The 21,282-nt window shown below is 48.5% G+C and overlaps 1 protein-coding gene and 1 pseudogene across 1 annotated transcript in view; one reads left to right on the top strand and one right to left on the bottom strand.

Moving 5' to 3' along the window:
* GALNT9 (polypeptide N-acetylgalactosaminyltransferase 9) overlaps positions 1 to 21,282 on the top strand; it is a 190,156-nt gene that overhangs the window by 23,318 nt on the left and 145,556 nt on the right. The window lies entirely within an intron of this gene.
* On the bottom strand, positions 7,326 to 7,445 carry LOC136634904 (5S ribosomal RNA; annotated as a pseudogene).

The following is a 21,282-nucleotide window of genomic DNA, read 5'->3' as shown; positions in this document are numbered from 1 at the left end:
GATATGATAGCGCTCTTCAAAGACCTGAAGGGCTGTCATATGGAAGAAGGGACACATTTGTTCTCAACTGCTCTGAGAATAGAACTAGACCCATTGGGGACAAACAGCAAGAGAGGAGATTCCAGCTGGACATCAGGAAGAAATTCTGGATGGTCAGGTCTGTTCTGCAGTGGAACAGATTACTAGAACCAAAGGGTACGAACTGCAAGAGAGGAGATTTTGATTAGACATCAGGAAAAAATTCCTGATGGTCAGGGCAGTTCGTCAGTGGAACAGATTGCCAAGAGAGGTGGTGGACTCTCTCTCTCACTGGAGATCTTCAAGCAGAGGCTCCACAAGCAGCTGTTGGAGATGCTCTAAGAGGATTTCCTGCTATAGGCAGGAGTTAGACTAGATGACCTATTAGGCCCTTTCCAACTCTATTAAGCATTAGACTGTGGTTATCAGTACAATGGCTTGGGGCCCTTTCCCCTGGGGGCTGGGGCTAAGAATAGGCCCTCAGTTTGGCTGTACTTGTCGTAAGAGGCGACTAAACAGCCATCGGGTAGATGGGACTCGTCAGCCTGGGAAGGCAGCTCATCTGAGAGAACGAAAACTCTGATCCCAAACATCCACTGCCTTGTGGCTACATCCAGTTATGGAAAAGGCTTCAGGAGTCAACCTCGAGGCAAAATCCGGAGTCGGAGTCCCTGAGGCAGTTCATGGCTGAACACAGTCATGTTCTGGTAACTCCTGTGACGCTGCTGGAACCAACCGTAGTGGCTTCTGCCTTTCCATTGGACCATTTCAGCGACGTGGAGAGGGGGGATTTGCTGCATGGGTAACAGTCTATCCTCCATATCTACCTTACCCAGGCTTTGCGCACTGGAGAGGACACTCTGTTCCAGAACCACTGTTCAGAGCGTGATACCATAGTCTTCCGAGACTGAAGGATGCCAACTAAGGCTTGGGGCCCTGCAATACAAAGAGTTACCTACACAAGGGGTTGGGACAGCATTAACTGCAGCTGTAGCTAACTGCATCACATGCCTTATTTTTTAAGTTAATAGCATTGTGATGCTCCCCTTAACTATCCCATCAAAGAGTCTCCCGTCTTCATTTCTTGGGCTGGGAGCAACGACCATCCTTTCAGGTTTTGTGTGATCGCCTGGACTGCATCCAAAAACCTGAGGTTTCTGAGGCAGGGGCTGATGGTGTGATGAGGCTGCAAACCTGTTGAAAATGTAGACAATGACAAGTGTGATTTTGGGATGGAACCCAGGGAGTCAAGGTTCAGTCATAAAGTGGTGGGCCCGGTGGCAGTCCACAAATGGCTTGAAATTAACCTTAGTTGCCTGTCTACCGGGGGGGGGGTGGGGAACAAGGGCTATAATCCTATATTCACTTTCCCAGGAGTAAGCCCCACTCAATACAAGGGGACTTGTTTCTGACTCAGTGACAGACCTCCCATTATGGACGATGGCGCAAATACCCCCAGGAGCTAGCCTTTAGGACAGACGGGGTCAGAAACTGTGTTTCTGGAAAAACGGAAGCACAGTTTAAAGCCTTGGGGAAGCCTCAGGAAGCTTTCCTGATGCAGCCTGAGGTCACGCAAAGTTCTATGAGGTGAGTGGGGGGGGGATTTGCACACGGATTTGCACACCTTTACCCCAGGGTGCGAGGCTGGGGAGGTCTGTGACTGTTTTGACTTGATGTGCATAGGATGGTGCTGTAAAGCTGGACAGTTGGGATCATTTGGGACTGGCGGTTCTGCTAGCATCCCATGCAACAAATGACCTACTTTCTTCTGCTTACTGTCTTTTGTGGGTGTGGAATCACTTTTCAGAAGCCTGTTGCATAGTGTGTGGCATGGATGCTCCAGGTGTGGGAATCACACTGATTAATTTCATCCCCAACCCACATGGTAAATAAATTTTCCCCACATTACTGCATATCAGCTTCTCAATCATGCTGGAATCCTATTCAGAATCCAGTCCAGTGCAAATGCACAAGTCTTCATGCGCTAATGGCTTGTTTTCATTTGGCATCTCTCTGCTGCTGTTTTGTGGATTGTATTCGGTGAAAAGGCTACGCTGCCCTTTCCGAAATTGAGTTTATTTTTCTGCTGCTTTCAGATGCCTGTGGGATATAATGCTTTTATAAATAAAGATGTATTTTTTATTATATTAACTCATTTTCCAGCTTGGCGTTGTGAATGGGGCAATTCAGCCTATCCCAGACACACAGAGCAACAGCGGTGATAAGACTAAAGAATGGGCCCTATTGAGATGGAATTGTGAGACTCAGGGCACAATCTTAAACAGGTCTACTCAGAAGTAAGTCCTATTTTGTTCAATGGGGCTTACTCTCAGGGAAGTGTGATTAGGATTGCAGCCTCAAAGATTCATCTTCCTTAAGATGTTTGAAATGTGGCGATAGCTTCTAGAATCCCAGGTGGAGTCCTGGCTCATCAGCTGGGTGTATTGCTCAGCCAGCAACACTGAGCTGTAGGTGGAAGGACTTTGCCACAGTCCTTTGCTCTTCCTGGTACAGTGTGTCCTGTTGAGCTTGATGCTTGAGGGCCCTGTGTGTTGATGGATACTTCTTCATATGCAGAGAAGGCTCTGTGCCAATGATCTGATATGACCTGTCCTTGTACCACAGCTGAACTGATCCAGAAACAGTCCTCCTAAAGGTGGAATGGATGGTGCTTAACTTGAGTCATGAAGTAGAGGTTGTGACTTCCTTTTCAATGGTCATCATACCTGGTAGCTGACTTGCCTTGCCCACTGCTGTCACAATGATCTCACAGCCCACCAGATGTTCTAGGGATGGAAATTTGAGTGAGGTGACTCCAACTTGAGTTGTAAAATGTGTGTTTTTTGCCTACTCGTGGACTTATGAGTTGTGCACGTGGAAGACTCGGAAAAACACTTGAGTACCACTTGTTGTGGTTTTTCTTTTCTTTTTTTTCTCTTGGTAATGTGGCTACTGTGTTGGCTATTCCTGTTATATTGTTCTTAATGCCAATAAAGGTTTATGTATGTATAAAACACTTGAGTAAGGGGTCCCCTGACTCATCCCCATGCATGCTGACTCGAGTCTGCCTGTGTCTGGGTGTGCTTGCTTACCGTTTTCACAGCATGAAAAACCTTGTGGGGTCATCATTCAGACTGGGGGAGCAGCAGGGAAGTTCCAGCCGCGAGGCAGGGAATGGTTAATGCATCTGAGCAGGAGGTGGGAGTGAGCTCTTTTGCCCATCTCTGATAGGAAGGAAGGAATCAATGATCATTGGACAAAGGATGGGCATTCTGATATTTTCTTTGTCTGAGGGAGGGCAGAAAGAGGAGCTGGAGGGGGTTCTTACCCTACGATTGACCGGAGAAGCCCAGGGAGGGAGAGGAGACAGGGAAGCGGGGGCGGGGGGATGGTTCATAGTGATCATGTTTATTGAACGCATGGTTCCTTTTGGCTCAGTTGTTACTTGGGCGGAGGAAGACTGGCTGCAGGGAGACTACTACTAAGGAAACAAATGTTCCCACTGTAGAGTCCCAGCCTGCTGAATTTGGATCTGTGACATCTAACTTGCTGGTGCAGAACCAAGTCACTCTGTGTAAGGCTTCTAGACCTGGGGCTTAGGATACAGTGGAGGCCCCCTCTACCATTCCCGCCATCCTCCCAAACCTGAGCCACCCCCTCCCCACCCGCCTCCGCCTCCCCACCCTCTCCCATTTGGTTCTGTTTTGCCCCCCCACCAGGAATGGCTCCAAAGGGAGGGGCCGCTTGCCCACCTCCCTGCCATGCTGATTGCTCTGCCTCCCCTCCAGCTACGTCACTGGGAGAAAGTCATCACAAACTGCTGGGATTATAGGTAGAAGTGTTTGTTTCGGGTGAGTAATGTAGGATTACAGCCCACATTTTACTGAACACAATAGGGCTTACTTCAGGGTAAAGCAACCCCATTTTCAAGCACCTCTAATTATGGGAAACAAAGGGAATATGCAGTGGGAAAAAAGCCAGGATAGCGACACTAGAATCTTAGGGGTGAGCAGAAGACCTGTATAGAAACTTGTACTGGAAGATGGGACTGATCCCCAGGAAGGAGGACAGGCAGGTGTCAAAGGCAGGCCTTGTCTGCTGTCACTCTCAGGGGTGCTTTTGCAAAGCAGCACTTTATTTTATTTGAATTGTGCTGAAAGTCAGAAAATGGCCCTCACTTGCCATTCGTCTCATTTCACACCTCAGATGATTTTTATGCCCACTCAGCTTTGGAGCCCCCATCAACATTTCTGCAGTAAGGAACATTGAAGGCTCCTTGACTGCTTACCTGGCTCCTGAATTAATTGATGTGAAAAAAATTAAGTTGGCAATCGGTGTGCATCAGCTACTGCTAATTATCCCAGAGAGGCCCATTGTACCAGCGCTGTGATCCTTTCTTGGGGGGTGTGCTGATCCTTCCATCTTCCAACTGCAAGACAAAACAGCCAGCTTGAGGGGGGTCGTTACTCTCTTATTGAATCTGTTTGCCTAGCTTAAATCCCTCCTGGGATTTGTAAAAGCTGTCATCAGGCCGCCTTTCTCATTACAGACCAAGCCTCTACAGCAGAGGTCTGGTGAAACCCAGGAAGGGATTGCAACAATGGCATAACTAAAGGGCTGCAGGAGGTAGCAGTTGCACTGGGCAACATGCTTTAGGGGGGCAACAAGCTGAGTTTCACTAGTGGCCAAAATTGTGATAAAATTGGTATGCACAAATAATACCATCATGTTGTATATCGTGGGAAAGGTAATGAAACAAACTGCATTAGAATATCTGTATTCTATGAAAAGTTATGGCTAATTAACCAGAAAATGAAAACACAACTGCCTTATGGAACAAAAAATGGGTTTTCTTAACTCAAAACCAACCTATGAGACCCCAGGTAGCAGATAGATGCCTCAGCTATGCCATTGGCTGGGAGGAGGCAGCAGAGCAAGTGGGTGGTGAGCTTCTGGGGGGAGGAGGCAGGTTTCCCCCTGATTTTCACTTTTTTAAAAGCCCAGGAGTGACATCACTTCTGGGGCATCATTTTGAGCTTGGCACCAGACTACATGATCATTAGCTATGCCACTGGGTTGCAATCAGACCTCTGGTAGGTCAAACCACTGCTATGGTTGCCATTTTGCTCTGAGGCTCAAGCTTTGACAAGAGGAGGTCCAGAATGTCTAGGAGTCCAAGATGAGGCAAGTTCTCCAGACTGTGGTTTTGAAGAGAAGACTTTGTCCTGGGCCCTCTCAGTCTCCTACCATTCCTTTTGTTTCTCCCCTGCTGTAACACTCCCTTTGTTCTCTGCCTCGCCTCCTCACCTCTTTTTCTCCCTCTCCCTCTCAAAATTGAAGGCAAACTGTTGCAATGCAGAAAATACGTCTTTATGCAGCACGTAATTAATCTGTGGAACTCCTTGCCACAGGATGAGGTGATGGTATCTAGTCTGGAAATTGGACAGATTTCTGGAGAAAAAGTCCATCACAGGTTATAAGCTGTGCAACCTCCTGATCATAGAATTAGGCTACCTCCGAATGTCAGATGCAAGGGAGGGCACCAGGATGCAGGTCTCTTGTTGTCTTGTGTGCTCTCTGAGGCATCTGTTGGGCTGCTGTGAGATACAGGAAGTTGGACTAGATGGGCCTATGGCCTGCTCCAGCAGGGCTTCTTATGTTCATGCCACTCTGCCCCTTCCCTCCTTCCCATTGGCCTAGATGGAAGGAAGGAGCAGGACATACACAGAGGCAGCACCTAATGATTGGCTCCCACTGGGTGGGAAAAGAAGAGGGACGGCTGACGCACTTGCCCACACTTCTTGTCCACTGGGTTCCTGAAGGTGGGTCCCATGCCCAGGTTGGGGTTCCTGGTGATGCTGCTGGTTGGGGTTGGCGGTGGGTCCCAAGTTGAAGACTGCAAATCTGCAGTCTTCTGGATCCCGGAAGCAGAAGCTATCATTGGCGTCCTCCAATGGCTGGACTCACGATGAGGTAACTTCCTGCAATCACCTGACTGACTTGCCGCGCGGCAGTCATTGCCACCATGTAGAACCGTTGATGTGGTGAATCAGCTGGTGGTGGGATGTGAATTGAATTTGGATGGAAAGACTGCAGCAGCTGCTTCTCCGCAACCTGTCTCAACGTGCCGCTTGATATCTCACTGCCTTTCCTTGCAGTAAATTAAATCATACTCCGATTAAAGAAACAAACGGAAATGAATGGTAGCAGGAGGCATGTCGGCCTGGTCTGCACGGTGGCAGATAAGGGACCGCGAAGCGTGTGCAGGAAAGAGATAGCAAGAGAAGGTGAGGGAGTCGGGGAGGGGGGAGGCAGGGGAGGAGAAGATGAAAGTTCTCTGTGAAGATCCCCGGCTTCAAAAGAGCAAAACTCTGCAAGGAGACAGAGAGGAACGCGGCTGAAGAAAGGAAGAAGAAGGAGAGCAAATGTGTTTCCCTTGATCTCCCCAAGCCAACAAGTGTAATGTTTGGAGTCTGCCAGGAAAATGATGGTGTGGGTATTACTGCCAAGGATATTAAAAGGCTCCTGGTGGAGACAGAACTTTGGGATTTGTGAATGGGGCTGGGCAGAGGGGCCTGAGGCAGCCTGACAGCTGTCTCCACTTCTTGGCAAGTAGAGCACTAACCCCCATCCCCTGATTCAGACAGGAAAAGGGAAATGGAGTGGAAGAGGAAGTGTGGAGGAGAGGACTGAGGTAAGCTACAGGATGCTCAGTCATTTAGCTTGTCTCCTCCTTCAGGAGATCAACCAAGTCCGATCTTTGCAGGCTGTTCTGCTGTCTTCCATTTTCTTTGTAAGGGCTTGCTAAGTTGGCGTCTGCTGTCAAAATGTCTCAACTACCAGAATTTGTCTATTAATGAGGGCCAATATTGCTGCAGGGTGCAAGGTGTTTACCTGCGGGGTTCAAACAAGAGTCTCCCTTCTATCCGCTGCAAACTTCACAGTTTAATTGGCAATACTCTTCATGCCGGATTTGCTTGCCTTCGAAAGACTCGGGTATCAGCCGCTGTCAGAGGTCAAGTAGGAGGAGGATGGCAGCCAGTTTGGTTTCCTTGGGTTGAACACGAACACACACACACACACACACACACACACACACACACACACACACACACACACACACAAACAAACTCCCCTCTGGTTGCTCAGCAGTAAACTTGAGCACTGCAGTCTCGGCACCACTCGTCTCCTTTCACTGTGAAAGGTCCTCACCATTGTGGTAACTTCTGGTGGTTTCTTTGCCATCCATGAACTGCAGAGAACCATTATATGGTTGGCAACCTTCAATCTCAAAAGACTATGGTATAAACCTACAGCACCCGGTATTCCCAGGTGGTCTCCCATCCAAGTACTAACCAGGCCTGACCCAGCTTAGCTTCCAAGATCAGACAAGATCGGGCATGTGCAGGGTAACAGTTGCTGCCAGAGAACCATTGATTATAAATAATTCTCCACTCCCTTGACTGCTCCGTTAGGTGGGAGTTTTGAAAAGAGCAAAATGAATCTTGGCATGGATAATTCAATGTGGAATTGTTGGGCAACAGGTGTTGGGTTTTCACTTTTGTTGCACTGACTGGTGAACAAGATGGGGCGATCTGAGCTGCAAAATGGACATGAAGGATGTCTGGAGCACATTGAGTGATGATCAGTTAGAGCTCTAATCCAAACCTTTCTCCAAGGAACTCAGTTCACGGGACAAAGTTGCTCCCAGGGGCAGTGACCTTATGTGGGGGACCCCTTTGCAACCAGGGATTGAGGTGAGTGTATGAATCGCCCCACTTACCGGTGTGGAGCTGCTGGGGAGGACAGCCTGCAAAGAGAGTACTGAGAGGATGCATGTTGTCAACCTGCCTGTGTGGAAACATGCCCAGGGTTTTGTGCTTTCCTGGTGCTTTTCACATGTGCAGAGCTCCCTATGTGTCTCCTCTAATCTCTGCTTGTTCTGTGGCTGTTATAGTGATTTTCTGCAAATGGTTGTGTGTCTGTCCTGTGTTTTGGGGACGGGTTTTTGTGTTGCTAGCACTCCTCCTGTGTCATGCCTCGGGAATGCCCATGAAACACCCCCCTTGGCACTGCTAGAGTCGTGCTGGCACTTGAGCCATGCCTGGTTTGCATAGAGATTCAGGTGGGTTGCACTAGAACCCAGTTCATTGGTGTAAGCCAGGGGTGTTAAATGTAAGGCCTGTGGGCCAGATGAAGCCCCTGGAAGCAATTTCTCTCACCCCTCTTACTACTGGGCTCACCTAGTGTGATAATTGAGCTCTCATATCTTGAAATTATGAAGAATTGCACATATTCTCTTCTGCCATTTGCAGCCAATGAATTTCTATGTGAGAGTAAAGCACTTTTTTCTGGCCATCACCTGCTTAATGATGTCACTTCCTGCTTAATGATGTCACTTCTGACTCTCAGCAGGCATCATGAATGCTATCTGGCCCACTATATGAGCTGAGTTTGACTCCCCTGGTGTAGGCTATCATCTTCCAGTGCAGCTCTTCTTGTGCTGGTGGATCTTGTGTTACGCCAATGGATGTAATTGTGTTGTGAGACTCCCCAGCTTCTGCTTCCAGGCAGGGTAGGACTACCTGCACTTTTTCAGTCATATATTGCTTTTCATGCTTCAGCACCCCTTCTCTCATTCTCCAGGGGATGGGCCCATATCCGAACGCACTCGGGATACTCCTCGGTGGGAGGGGGGTCGGGGGCTTCTTGTAGTGGGGGATTCGATTATTAGAAACATAGAGGGGGGGTTTGCGATGGATGTGAGGACCGCATGGTGACTTGCCTGCCTGGTGCAAAGGTTGCGGACATCACTTCTCGTCTAGACAGGCTAGTAGACAGTGCTGGGGGAGAGGTAGTGGCTGTGGTGCATGTCGGCACCAACGACGTGGGCAAGTGTAGCCGGGAGGTCCTGGAGGCCAAATTTAGGCTTTTAGGCAGGAAGCTGAAAGCCAGGACCTCAAAGGTAGCGTTCTCTGAAGTGCTACCTGTTCCACGCGCAGGGCCAGCTAGGCAAGCGGAGATCAGGGGTCTCAATGCGTGGATGAGACGGTGGTGTAGGGAGGAGGGGTTTAGATTCGTTAGGCACTGGGGAACGTTTTGGGACAAGCAGGGCCTGTACAAGAGGGACGGGCTCCACTTGAACCAGAATGGAACCAGACTGCTGGCGCATAACATTAAAAAGGTGGCAGAGCAGCTTTTAAACTGATCCCTGGGGGAAGGCCGACAGGAGCCGAGGGGCATCCAGTTCGGGACTCCTCATCCCTGTGGGTTGAGGATGGGGAGGTTAGAGAACAACAAGACAAAAGCAGAGTAGGAGAAGAAATTGGGAAAGGTAGCGTGATGGGATGTGATAGACGGTTTGGCACAATGAGAGGATGCGGGGACAAAGGAGCGAATAAGCAGCCCATTCCATGCCCTAGGGCATTCCATGTACAAATGCTTTTATGCGAATGCCCGAAGTCTACGAGCAAAGGTGGGAGAACTGGAATGTCTGGTGACAAGGGAAAACATTGACATAGTGGGCATAACGGAAACCTGGTGGAATGCAGAGAATCAGTGGGATACCGCAATCCCGGGCTATAAACTCTACAGGAGGGACAGGCAGGGGCGTGTTGGAGGTGGGGTGGCCCTTTATGTTAAGGAAGGGATAGAATCCAGCAAAGTAGAGATTGAAGGTGGGTCCGACTCCACTGTAGAATCTCTGTGGGTTAAATTACCAGGCTTGTGCAGCGAAGTAATACTGGGGGCTGCTATCGTCCTCCAGACCAGAAATCGGATGGGGACCTTGAAATGAGGAAACAGATCGGGGAGGTGACAAGGAGGGACAGGGTTGTAATCATGGGGGACTTCAATTATCCTCATATTGACTGGGTCAATTTGTGTTCTGGTCACGATAAGGAAACCGGATTTCTTGACGTGCTAAATGACTGTGGCTTAGAGCAGCTAGTCACGGAGCCCACCAGAGGACAGGTGACTCTGGATTTAATATTGTGCGGTATGCAGGACCTGGTTAGAGATGCAAACGTTACTGAGCCATTGGGGAACAGTGATCATGCTGCGATCCATTTTGACATGCACGTTGGGGGAAGAATACCAGGCTAATCTCTAACAAAAACCCTTGACTTCCGACGGGCAGACTTCCCCCAAATGAGGAGGCTGGTTAGAAGGAGGTTGAAAGGGAGGGTAAAAAGAGTCCAATCTCTCCAGAGTGCATGGAGGCTGCTTAAAACAACAGTAATAGAGGCCCAGCAGAGGTGTATACCACAAAGAAAGAAGGGTTTCACTAAATCCAGGAGGGTGCCCGCATGGCTAACCAGCCAAGTTAGAGAGACTGCGAAGGGCAAGGAAGCTTCCTTCCGTAAATGGAAGTCTTGCCCTAATGAGGAGAATAAAAAGGAACATAAACTGTGGCAAAAGAAATGTAAGAAGGTGATAGGGGAGGCCAAGCGAGACTATGAGGAACGCTTGGCCAGCAACATTAAGGGGAATAATAAAAGCTTCTTCAAATATGTTAGAAGCAGGAAACCCGCCAGAGAAGCGGTTGGCCCTCTGGATGGTGAGGGAGGGAAAGGGGAGATAAAAGGAGACTTAGAGATGGCAGAGAAATTAAATGAGTTCTTTGCATCTGTCTTCACGGCAGAAGACCTCGGGCAGATACTGCTGCCCGAATGGCCCCTCCTGACTGAGGAGTTAAGTCAGATAGAGGTTAAAAGAGAAGATGTTTCAGACCTCATTGATAAATTAAAGATCAATAAGTCACCGGGCCCTGATGGCATCCACCAAAGAGTTATTAAGGAATTGAAGAATGAATTTGCAGATCTCTTGACTAAGGTATGCAACTTGTCCCTCAAAACGGCCACGGTGCCAGAAGACTGGAGGATAGCAAATGTCACGCCTATTTTTAAAAAGGGAAAGAGGGGGGACCCGGGAAACTATAGGCCGGTCAGCCTAACATCCATACCAGGTAGATGGTGGAATGCCTCATCAAAGATTGGATCTCAAAACACATAGATGAACAGGCCTTGCTGAAGGAGAGTCAGCATGGCTTCTGTAAGGGTAAGTCTTGCCTCACGGACCTTATAGAATTCTTTGAAAAGGTCAACAGGCATGTGGATGTGGGAGAACCCGTGGACATTATATATCTGGACTTTCAGAAGGCATTTGACACGGTCCCTCACCAAAGGCTACTGAAAAAACTCCACAGTCAGGGAATTAGAGGACAGGTCCTCTCATGGATTGAGAACTGGTTGGAGGCCAGGAAGCAGAGAGTGGGTGTCAATGGGCAATTTTCACAATGGAGAGAGGTGAAAAGCGGTGTGCCCCAAGGATCTGTCCTGGGACCGGTGCTTTTCAACCTCTTCATAAATGACCTGGAGTCAGGGTTGAGCAGTGGGGTTGCAAAGTTTGCAGACGACACCAAACTTTTCCGAGCGGTGAAGACCAGAAGTGATTGTGAGGAGCTCCAGAAGGATCTCTCCAGACTGGCAGAATGGGCAGCAAAATGGCAGATGCGTTTCAATGTCAGTAAGTGTAAAGTCATGCACATTGGGGCAAAAAATCAAAACTTTAGATATAGGCTGATGGGTTCTGAGCTGTCTGTGACAGATCAGGATAGAGATCTTGGGGTGGTGGTGGACAGGTTGATGAAAGTGTCGACCCAATGTGCGGCGGCAGTGAAGAAGGCCAATTCTATGCTTGGGATCATTAGGAAGGGTATTGAGAACAAAACGGTTAGTATTATAATGCCGTTGTACAAATCGATGGTAAGGCCACACCTGGAGTATTGTGTCCAGTTCTGGTCGCCGCATCTCAAAAAAGACATAGTGGTAATGGAAAAGGTGCAAAAGAGAGCAACTAAGATGATTACTGGGCTGGGGCATCTTCCTTATGAGGAAAGGCTACGGCGTTTGGGCCTCTTCAGCCTAGAAAAGAGACGCCTGAGGGGGGACATGATTGAGACATACAAAATTATGCAGGGGATGGACAGAGTGGATAGGGAGATGCTCTTTACACTCTCACATAATACCAGAACCAGGGGACATCCACTAAAATTGAGTGTTGGGCGGGTTAGGACAGACAAAAGAAAATATTTCTTTACTCAGCGTGTGGTCGGTCTGTGGAACTCCTTGCCACAGGATGTGGTGCTGGCATCTAGCCTAGACGCCTTTAAAAGGGGATTGGACAAGTTTCTGGAGGAAAAATCCATTACGTGGTACAAGCCTTGATGTGTAAGCGCAACCTCCTGATTTTAGAAATGGGTTATGTCAGAATGCCAGATGCAAGGGAGGGCACCAGGATGAGGTCTGTTGTTATCTGGTGTGCTCCCTGGGGCATTTGGTGGGCCGCTGTGAGATACAGGAAGCTGGACTAGATGGGCCTATGGCCTGATCCAGTGGGGCTGTTCTTATGTTCATGCTACTTCATCAGTTGATGGTCAAGGTGAGAACTGATCTCCATCCACAGCTCTGCCTCTGTGCTCTGCTCTTGCTGTGTGGTGAGTTGTGTCACACTTGTGTGGCTGCTCACAGGTGCCTGCAGTTGCCAAGTCTCTACGATTGGCCTGGAGCCTTCAGGAATTGGCCTCCATCTCCAGGTAACTCCAAAAGCAATCCTGGAGACGTGAACAGCACTGCCAGGAATTTCCAAGAGGATATCACACTGGGGAAAAAAAATCTCCAGGAATGACTCCTGTCAGAATTAGTGATCCTCTGGGATGTCCAGAACCTGCAGTCTTTGGATCCCAAAAAATCCATCATTGGTGTCTGACTCCAGCACTGAGGAGGAAGAGGTTCTATTGGACCTGGGATGAGGTAACGAGTTTGCCTGCAAAAGTAGACCTTCCTCCCGCCGTATCCTTTGTGTCTAACTGTGGTTGACCTTCATGATCTTCTGATATTTGTTTATCTTCTTCCAAATTATCTCTTGTAATTAGAATCCATCTCCTCATCTCCAGGGGCAGCAGGCTTCAAATGAGGAGTGCTTAAAAGCAATTACATATTGATATTGGAGATCTGTACACATAAATGTAGCATCATTTCCAATTAAAAATAGTAATGAATTTTGTGTCCGGAGAGACGGCAGCTAAGCGGAGCTATTGTGCCTACTGGGTACATGGGGGATACGACAGGAGCATGCAGCTTGTGTCACACACTGATGGATCAACAGAGCCTGGGTTCAAACCTGTTTGTTGCTCTGATTGGAGGGAGTGCCTCTGAGTGAGTGCAGAGGATGTTCAACATATAGGCTGCAATCCTAACCACACTTTCCTGAGACTAAGTCCCATTGAACAAAATAGGACTTACTTCTGAGTAGGCCTGGTTAGGATCTTGTCATTGCAGTATCTTTCTGTCTGTTGCAGCCCCAGTGTGAGTGTATTATGCTTTCTTGGCTGGAAGCCGTTCTTGCAAGCCGAAGGCTTGCCTTCTTTGATCTTAGCAGTGTGGCATGGGAGAATGAAGAACAAATAGCTTGCAATCACTCAGCAAAATATTATCCAAGGATCTCCTTTCTTGGGTTATGTCTGCAGGGGAGGAAGAGGGAATCAGCACTATAGGAAATGTTCCCATGGAAATAAAACTAAATTGATTTTAGAAACGGTGGCTCTGTTGCTGCTGTTTTGCCCTGGCACCCCCATGGCTGAGACAAGGTCAGATATGTTTTGGGGTAATGAACCACTTCACTGATATACACCAATCACACCCAGCGGGTCCTGACTAAGGGGCTCTACCTCCTTCCCCCCCAAAAGTGCAGCACCTACTGGAAGATATAAGAAACTTGTCATTTTCTTCCTGGGCATTCCCACCCTGGCTCAAACCTGGGGTTGTCAAATGCTGCCCCAGCTTCTCCACACCAGCCCCTGAAAAGGAAGTCTAGATGGCCAAATTATGCAGTCTTATCCTGAGACAGCCTTTGAGACAGGATTCTTGAGTCAAACCTATGGGGCTACAGTCTGCACCCCAGAGCCAGACAGTCTCTTGAGACTGGAACTGTTTCCCAGAGACTTTTGCAAGCCTCAGGGTGCACAGCAGATCCCTCCTGCTAGACCTGTGGCTCCCAAATTTTTTCAACTGGTGGCTCCCTTGACCTACTGGGCCACCGGCCATGGCTCCCCATTAGGGGTGCAATCCTATACATTGTATAGGGTGTCTGGTTTTTTTGCATAGATTCCATGGCTCATTGGGAACTATGGTTCACAGTTTGGGAACCAGTGCCCTAGACCCTGGCCCGCACGATTCCAGCCAGGTCTTGATGGCTATAGTCATGGTGGCTATAAGCTGCTTTTGGGTGTAAAGGCAGTCAACTTCAGAGACCCAGTTGCAAGGGGGCAACAATGGGAGTGGAGTCTGCCTTCCTCTTGTTGGAGGCTTCTCCAAGAAGCTGTTATGGGGAAATCGGATGCTGAACTAGATGAGGAAACTGTTTACCTTCTACTGCATGTTTACCTTCTATATTAGTGGGTATGTGGCAGGCCAGGTGAAGCAGTTATGTTTGCTCTGTTCACAGAAACATTGTGTCACCCAGAACAGGGGTGTCAGGTGTAAGGCCTGTGGCAGTGGTTCCCAAACATTTTTGACTGGCAGCTCCCTTGAGCTCCCTTGAGCCATTGGCCATGGCTCCCCATTAGGGTTGCAATTCTATACATTGTATAGGGTGGTGGGTTTTTGTGAGAATTCCAAGGTTCCCCTGGCTAGTTTCCACAGCTTCCCAGTGTGCCACAGATCACAGTTAGAGAACCACTGGCCTGTGGACTGGATATGGCCCATGGAAGCTCTTTACACAGGCCTACAAAACTGAGGGTCAGAAAAGTTTTTCCCAAACTGTACGGTGGTTTGATATGAATTTGGGGTGCTGATTCCAAAAATGGTATCCATTTTGCCCTATCACGTCTAGTTTTGGAGATATAGTATAGCCTCATTAGTGAATGGTTCAAGGGGCTTCCTCATGAGGAAGCCATGGTGTAGGCTTCCTCATGAGGAAGCTGCTTGAACCATTCACTAAAAAGGCTATGCCATGTCTCCAAAACTAGACATGATAGGGCAAAACGGATGCCATTTTTGGAATCGGCACCCCAAATATACCCAGCAATTGGTGTAACGTTTAAGGAAGCAAAATGTGTGTTGGCCTGTGTAATCAGGATGTGTACAGGTTGTCCATATGGGGGATCCCCTCACAGAGACTGAAACCCGCAAATTGAGTCAACAAATCATGGCCATCAGAGAACCTCCGAACATGACTGGAAGTGCCTTCCAGTTTTGTCCAGAGGTGTTCTGAGGCATGGGGAGGCCATGCATGGCCTCCCTGCATCTCAGGCCTGCTGGAGCCCTCTGAGACCCACTTCTGGTTTTTCACTAAACCAGAATTTTGGTCTCAGAAGACTCTGGCAGGCCTTTTGAAGTGTGGGGAGGTTGCACCTCCCTGTACCTCAGAACGCCTCCCTCCGGATGTGACCGGAAAACTCTTTTGGTCTCATCTGAGAGGTACAGTGAGACCCTCCTGATCCATGTTGGGTCAAATTTGTGAGGATTGGACTTGCTGAGCTGTGATGTGACGCCTCAGCAGAAGTGGCGCTGCTGAAAGAGTAGCCTGAGGGATCACTGGGCTCTTCCGCATCTTGAAAATATAATCAGGATTTGAGAGCCAGGGTGGTGGAGTGGTTTGGGAGGTGGTCTTAGATCTGGAAGATCCAGGTTCAAATCCCCGCTCAGCCACAAAGCTTCCTGGGTGAACTTGGGCCAGTCACTTTCTCTCAGTCTCATCTACCTCACAGAGTTGTTGTGAGGACAAATAGAGGGGAGCAGCTGTGTACACCACCCTGAGCTTTTTGGAGGAAGGGCAGTGTAAAAATGTGGAAAATAAATAAATAAATAAATAAATAAATAAATATATTCTGTCATTTGCAGCTAAGGAGTTCCTAAGTGAGAAGATGTGCTTATTTCTACTCATCACTCACTTAGGGTGCAATCATAACACCTTATGTCAGTGCTTTCCAGCACAGGCATAGCAGTGCCAATGGGACATATGCCTGCAGTTGAGTGTCACTCACGGAGCCCTCCTCAAAGTAAGGGGATGTTTGTTCCCTTACCTCAGAGCTGCATTGCCCTTATGCCAGTGCTGGAAAGCACTGACATAAGGGTTTAGGATTGTGCCCTTAATGGCGCCACTTCCTGCTGAATGACATCACGTCAAACCCTCAGCAGGCACCATGGATGCTTTTTGGCCTACCTTATGAAATGAGTTTGACACCCTTGCCTCAGATACGGGGGGGGGGGGCATTCAGAATGAGGGAGGCTGCCCCCTCTTGTCCCCCATGACTCTGGCCAGGCTGTGTTTGAACTGAGCGCATGATGCACTTAAACTTGCGCGAGTATCAAGATTTCATCTCTTTGGAGCATTTAGACTCAGTCATAAGGCAGACTCCTTTCCATCTCCATTTGCACACTTTGTGCTGTTGTCATTGTGGTTGCAATTGTGAGGTCTAAGTAACATCATTTTGTCTGGCTGCTGTCATTCAAGCACGGTCTGTGTGCCTGCCAAGGGTTTCCATTTTCTCTTGCTTCAATATCAGCATGCTGGGTCAACAATGCAGTCTGTGACCCTTTTCCTGTCGGAGAGACAAGACCGTTTTTGGATGCTCTCCAATAATTTCAAGGAGCTCTTTCTCAGCTCTGGCCCTTATTAAGCAGAGAGTTTGTGCAGGATTTATGGTGCTTGATGAAAGAAGCCTATTCTGCAGACTGGCAAACTGAACAAAGTTCTTTAAGATCTATTGGATAATCAGTGGGTGGCACTGGAGTGACATGAGTGCTCTGAGCTGCAGAATCTGTTCAGAGGTCAGCATCTTTGCGCACCACCCACAGGCCTTTGGGCTCACTGCTGTTCCCTGGCTGTTTGGAGTGTTTGTGTTGGCCACTGAAAGGGCAGGAGATTTTGGGTGGCCCAAAGGAGCACCTTCTTTGCATAACAAATTTGCTGCTGCAAGATGTGGCTGGGCTAGAAGTTTACATGGCTTTGAAAGGGGATTAGACAAATTCATGGCAGACAGCTGAACAAGGGCTACTAGTTATGATGGTTGTGAACAACCTTAATGTTCAGCTGCCGTCTCGCCTAATCCTTGTTGCAGGCGAGTGCCTGACTAGATCATAAAGGTTCTGAGAACTTAGTGGTGGGTGGGAACTGGTACCAGTTCATATGAGGGCTTGTGAGAGGAATGCAGGCTGTATCTTATAGATCTTTTATTTAGTGGGGGAGAGTAACTGGCCCTCCTCACTCCAGCAATGTCTTTTCTAGTGGCTGTCTGCTGGTGTTCTTTTGCATCTTTTAGGTTGTGAGCCCTTTTGGGACAGGGAGCCATTAGTTGTTTGTTTGATTTTCTCTGTAAATCGCTTTGTGAACTTCCTGTTAAAAAGTGGTATATAAATACTGATCATCATCATCATCATCATCATCATCATCATCATCATCTTACAGAGAGACTTTGCCTCTCCCTGATCTCAAAACAACACCCTCAAATTTTGGATATTTTTTCAAGATTTTTGCCAGGCTGTGGTGCCACTGGGCCTCCAAGATCATCATCACCAAGAGTATCAAGGGGTGATACCTGATCAGGGGGTACAAGGTTTCTTTTGGGCCCCTACCTAAAGGTGGAGGGGTGGGTGAAACAGAGTAAAGGAGGGTGGTGACAGGGGTGGGCAGAAAAGGGGTGAGGAGGGGGCCAAAGAGGGTAGGAGGAGGGTGGTGACAGCTGGAAAAATCTTTGGAGCGCAGGTTTACCAGGCTTCCCAATGTGGAGCCCAGGTCCCCCTCCCCTGAATATGGCGTCAACAACTAGATACAGCAACACAGAAAATCAAACACACTCCTAAGTGTAAACTCCTAATATCTTTTAGTTATAGAAAATCTTTGCAGAGAATTAGCATCATCATATTTAGGCTCGCGAAAGAATGGAAAGTGTGCACTAAAACCGACTTCTGCAGCTGTAGCCCCGCAGCTGTGTCCCTAAGCTTCTCTACACTCCTTCAAGGCAAGTGGATCCACAAGCCAAAGAGCTACTGAAGCAGGCTGGTTTCCTCACAGATTTCACACTTTATTAAGGGTCTCACGTATGCATTCCTTGGCCCTGCGCATATGGGTGGCTGAATCCTCCCCCTCCATGCACCCAGAGTCCCTACATGGGCAGTGAGTTGAGACTGGAAAATATAAGATCCCAGGAAATTTCTGGGGCCCCTCCTTTGGCCCTGCCCCTCCTTTATAATCCTGAACATAGGTACCAATTACCCCCTGTGCCCCTATCTCATGGGTTCTGGTGCCACACTGCAACTGGTGGGTGGCATGCAGCCACCACCTTGCCAGGACCTGCCTCCGTCTCATTGCTACAGATTCCCAAGCCCCTTCTCTCTCTGACTTCTCACCCCTTACTGGATTGGAGTTTGAGCAAGTAGGGGGCAGAAGGCAGAGTGTTCCCCCCTCCCCATCTTTCTAACATGCTGCATAGTAGACCTTAAGAGATGTAGTTTTATCTAAGGGCAAGAAACTAATAAAGAAGTACAGTGAGAGGTTCAGCTCCCCCATCCATTTCCTTGCCGACACTTTTTTTGTTTTGATTTTTTCGTTATCTGGAGTGAATCGGCCACAGACTGTACTGGGAATAAATACAGTCTGAACAGATGAGGTCAAACTCCCCAGGAGGCAGAGGAGCACTTGCGGTACTGGGCTGGCAGAAAACACAATGTTGTTATGTTCGCTGTTGCTAGAGATCGATCCATAGGTTGGGGTGTGTTATGACAACTGCAGGCACCAGAACTACAGTTCTTGGTTGTACTATGAACAAGGGAAAACCTCCAGAATTTCAGCTTGGATTCAATAGGTGCCTATTCATATTATTATTTTTTTTTTTCTGAAGCGAGATCCGATTAACAGTGTGAGCAGCTAAAATATTGGATTTTGTAGCAAAACAAATGAAATCCGTATAATTACGCATGGCTGAGCCAGACCGCCTGGCCGCCTCTTGCCCGAGAAAAATAATAAGCTGCTTGATAACCTCTGCAGGCTCAACGTTTGATGCACTGTGCCTTTGTTCTTTTCTCGGCAAAGCCACTGTTGTTCCCTCAATAGTCCGGTGCTATTAAATGTATACTTTTAACACATCTATTACTCTGGCTTAAAAGGGAGATGTTCTGTGCTTGTGAAGAGCTGTGGCTGGTAGGAATTCTTAGTTGCTGGTATGCGGCTGGGTTTGTCTTCAGTTGGAGGTTAAAGCTCTTGGGGGTGGGGCCCTTGGCATGTGGATATTATGAACCATCTTCTATGCAGGGGTTGCCTTAGACCAGGGGTGTCCAAACCACGGCCCCGGGGCACTTGCAGCCCTCGGGGGCTCCCAATTAGGCCCACAGGGAACCCCCAGTCTCCATTGAGCCTCTGGCCCTCTAGAGACTTGCTGGAGCCCATGCTGGCCCGACGCAACTGCTCTCAGTGTGAGGATGACTGTTCAACCTCTCACCTGAGCTGAGGGACAGGGCTCCCTCCACTGCTTGCTGTTTCACATCTGCGATGCAGCAGCGGCAGTGAAGGAAAGGTTGGCCTTGCTTTATGAAAGGCCTTTTATTGACCTTGAACTACTTCAGGACCTTCATTCATTCATATAAGTTCCATCTCTAATAAATTCATTTATGTAAATTTATTCTAATTTTAATTTTCCCCGGCTCCCTACACAGTGTCAGAGAGATGATGTGGCCCTCCTGCCAAAATGTTTGGACACCCCTGCCTTAGACCAGTGCTCTTCAACCTTGGGTTTGGGACCCCAGAGGGTTCATGAAATCTCAGTTGTGGGGTCGCGGCAACTTAGGAGAAATGAAACAGGTTGAAGATCACTGGACTAGAGCACCACCAGGCAAAGGGGAAGGCATCTGGTGTACGCCTTCAGGGACCAGGAAATTGTGTCCCAATTCCACTCAGGTTCATAGCAATGCTGCTAAAATAGCTTACGTTAGTGCCAGGCTTCAGGGTAATTTTTTTTGCTCTAATAAAATTTTTTGGTTACAGTGAACAGTGCTGGGAGGACTGTTTTATAGGAGCAGGGAGTGGGTGGAGAGGGTCCTGAGCGGAGTGTGGGATTGTGGGTTGGTCCCCAGCCTCATTCTTTATTTATGTATTAATTGGGATTATGGTATGATAAAGGTTGAAGACCACTGCCTTAGTTCAGTTTCTGGTGCAGCTACCCAAATATTGTCTAAATTTGCTGATGGCTATTCTCCGGAGCTTTGGATCATTGGTAACTTCAGCTCTCCTTGCTTGGTGGTGGTGGTGGGGAAGTAGTCATCCTTGTTGGTTCCTTTCATCCTCTCTGTCAAACTGGGTAATTTCCAACAGGCAGGTGATGGTGGCTCCTTCTCTTAGTGTTGAAGTTACAGCCAAGACCTCCTGTTTGCTGATGATGTGGAAGAAGAACTCGCCATTGCTACCCATCTGGGGTCTTGGTTGGTGGTGGGGATGACACCTGCCACCCATCATAGCTGGATTAGTCTATTAGTAGGAAGCAAGGGTGGGAGAAGGCAGTGGCTGCACCAGAATTGTGCCATCACTATCTTCCAGTTTCCCACTGAATAGGTTCCAGAGCAGCAGTCTCCTAATTACAGCCTGCAGTACATCGGAATTTTTGCTCAGGGCACAGGAGAGGTGAGGTCTTAACTTTCTGTCCTGCAGCCACCATTCGTTGCACTCTTGTATTGTATTGGCAACCTTCAGTCTTGAGAGACTCTGGTATCGCGCTCTGAAAGGTGGTTCTGGCACAGCGTCTAGTGTGACTGAAAAGGCCAATCCGGGAGTGACAATCCCTTCCACACCGGGAGCAAGTGCAGTCTGTCCCTGGTCTGTCTTCCTGGCTATGGGCCTTCCTTCTTTGCCTCTTTGCCTCAGACTGTTGGCCAAGTGTCTCTTCAAACTGGGAAAGGCCATGCTGCACAGCCTGCCTCCAAGTGGGCCGCTCAGAGGCCAGGGTTTCCCACTTGTTGAGGTCCATCCCTAAGGCCTTCAGATCCCTCTTGCAGATGTCCTTGTATCGCAGCTGTGGTCTACTCAATCTTTACAGAACCTCACTCTGGGAAGCCCTTCTGCTGCTGGTCACCCCAGAAGGCTTTATGCCCCGATTTCCTAGGGAAAGTGGCTCCCTGTCATGAGGCTCTGCAAAGATCAGGCAGAATGTCAAGGCCTCGCCACCACCATGCTGAAAATCTTGGTGGGCTGGATCTGGTTCATGGGCTGGTGTTC

This window comes from Tiliqua scincoides, chromosome 14, assembly GCF_035046505.1.
Source record: "Tiliqua scincoides isolate rTilSci1 chromosome 14, rTilSci1.hap2, whole genome shotgun sequence".
Lineage (NCBI taxonomy): Eukaryota > Metazoa > Chordata > Lepidosauria > Squamata > Scincidae > Tiliqua > Tiliqua scincoides.
Note: the sequence above shows the minus strand (reverse complement) of the source record. Positions and strands in the feature narration are given on the sequence as shown.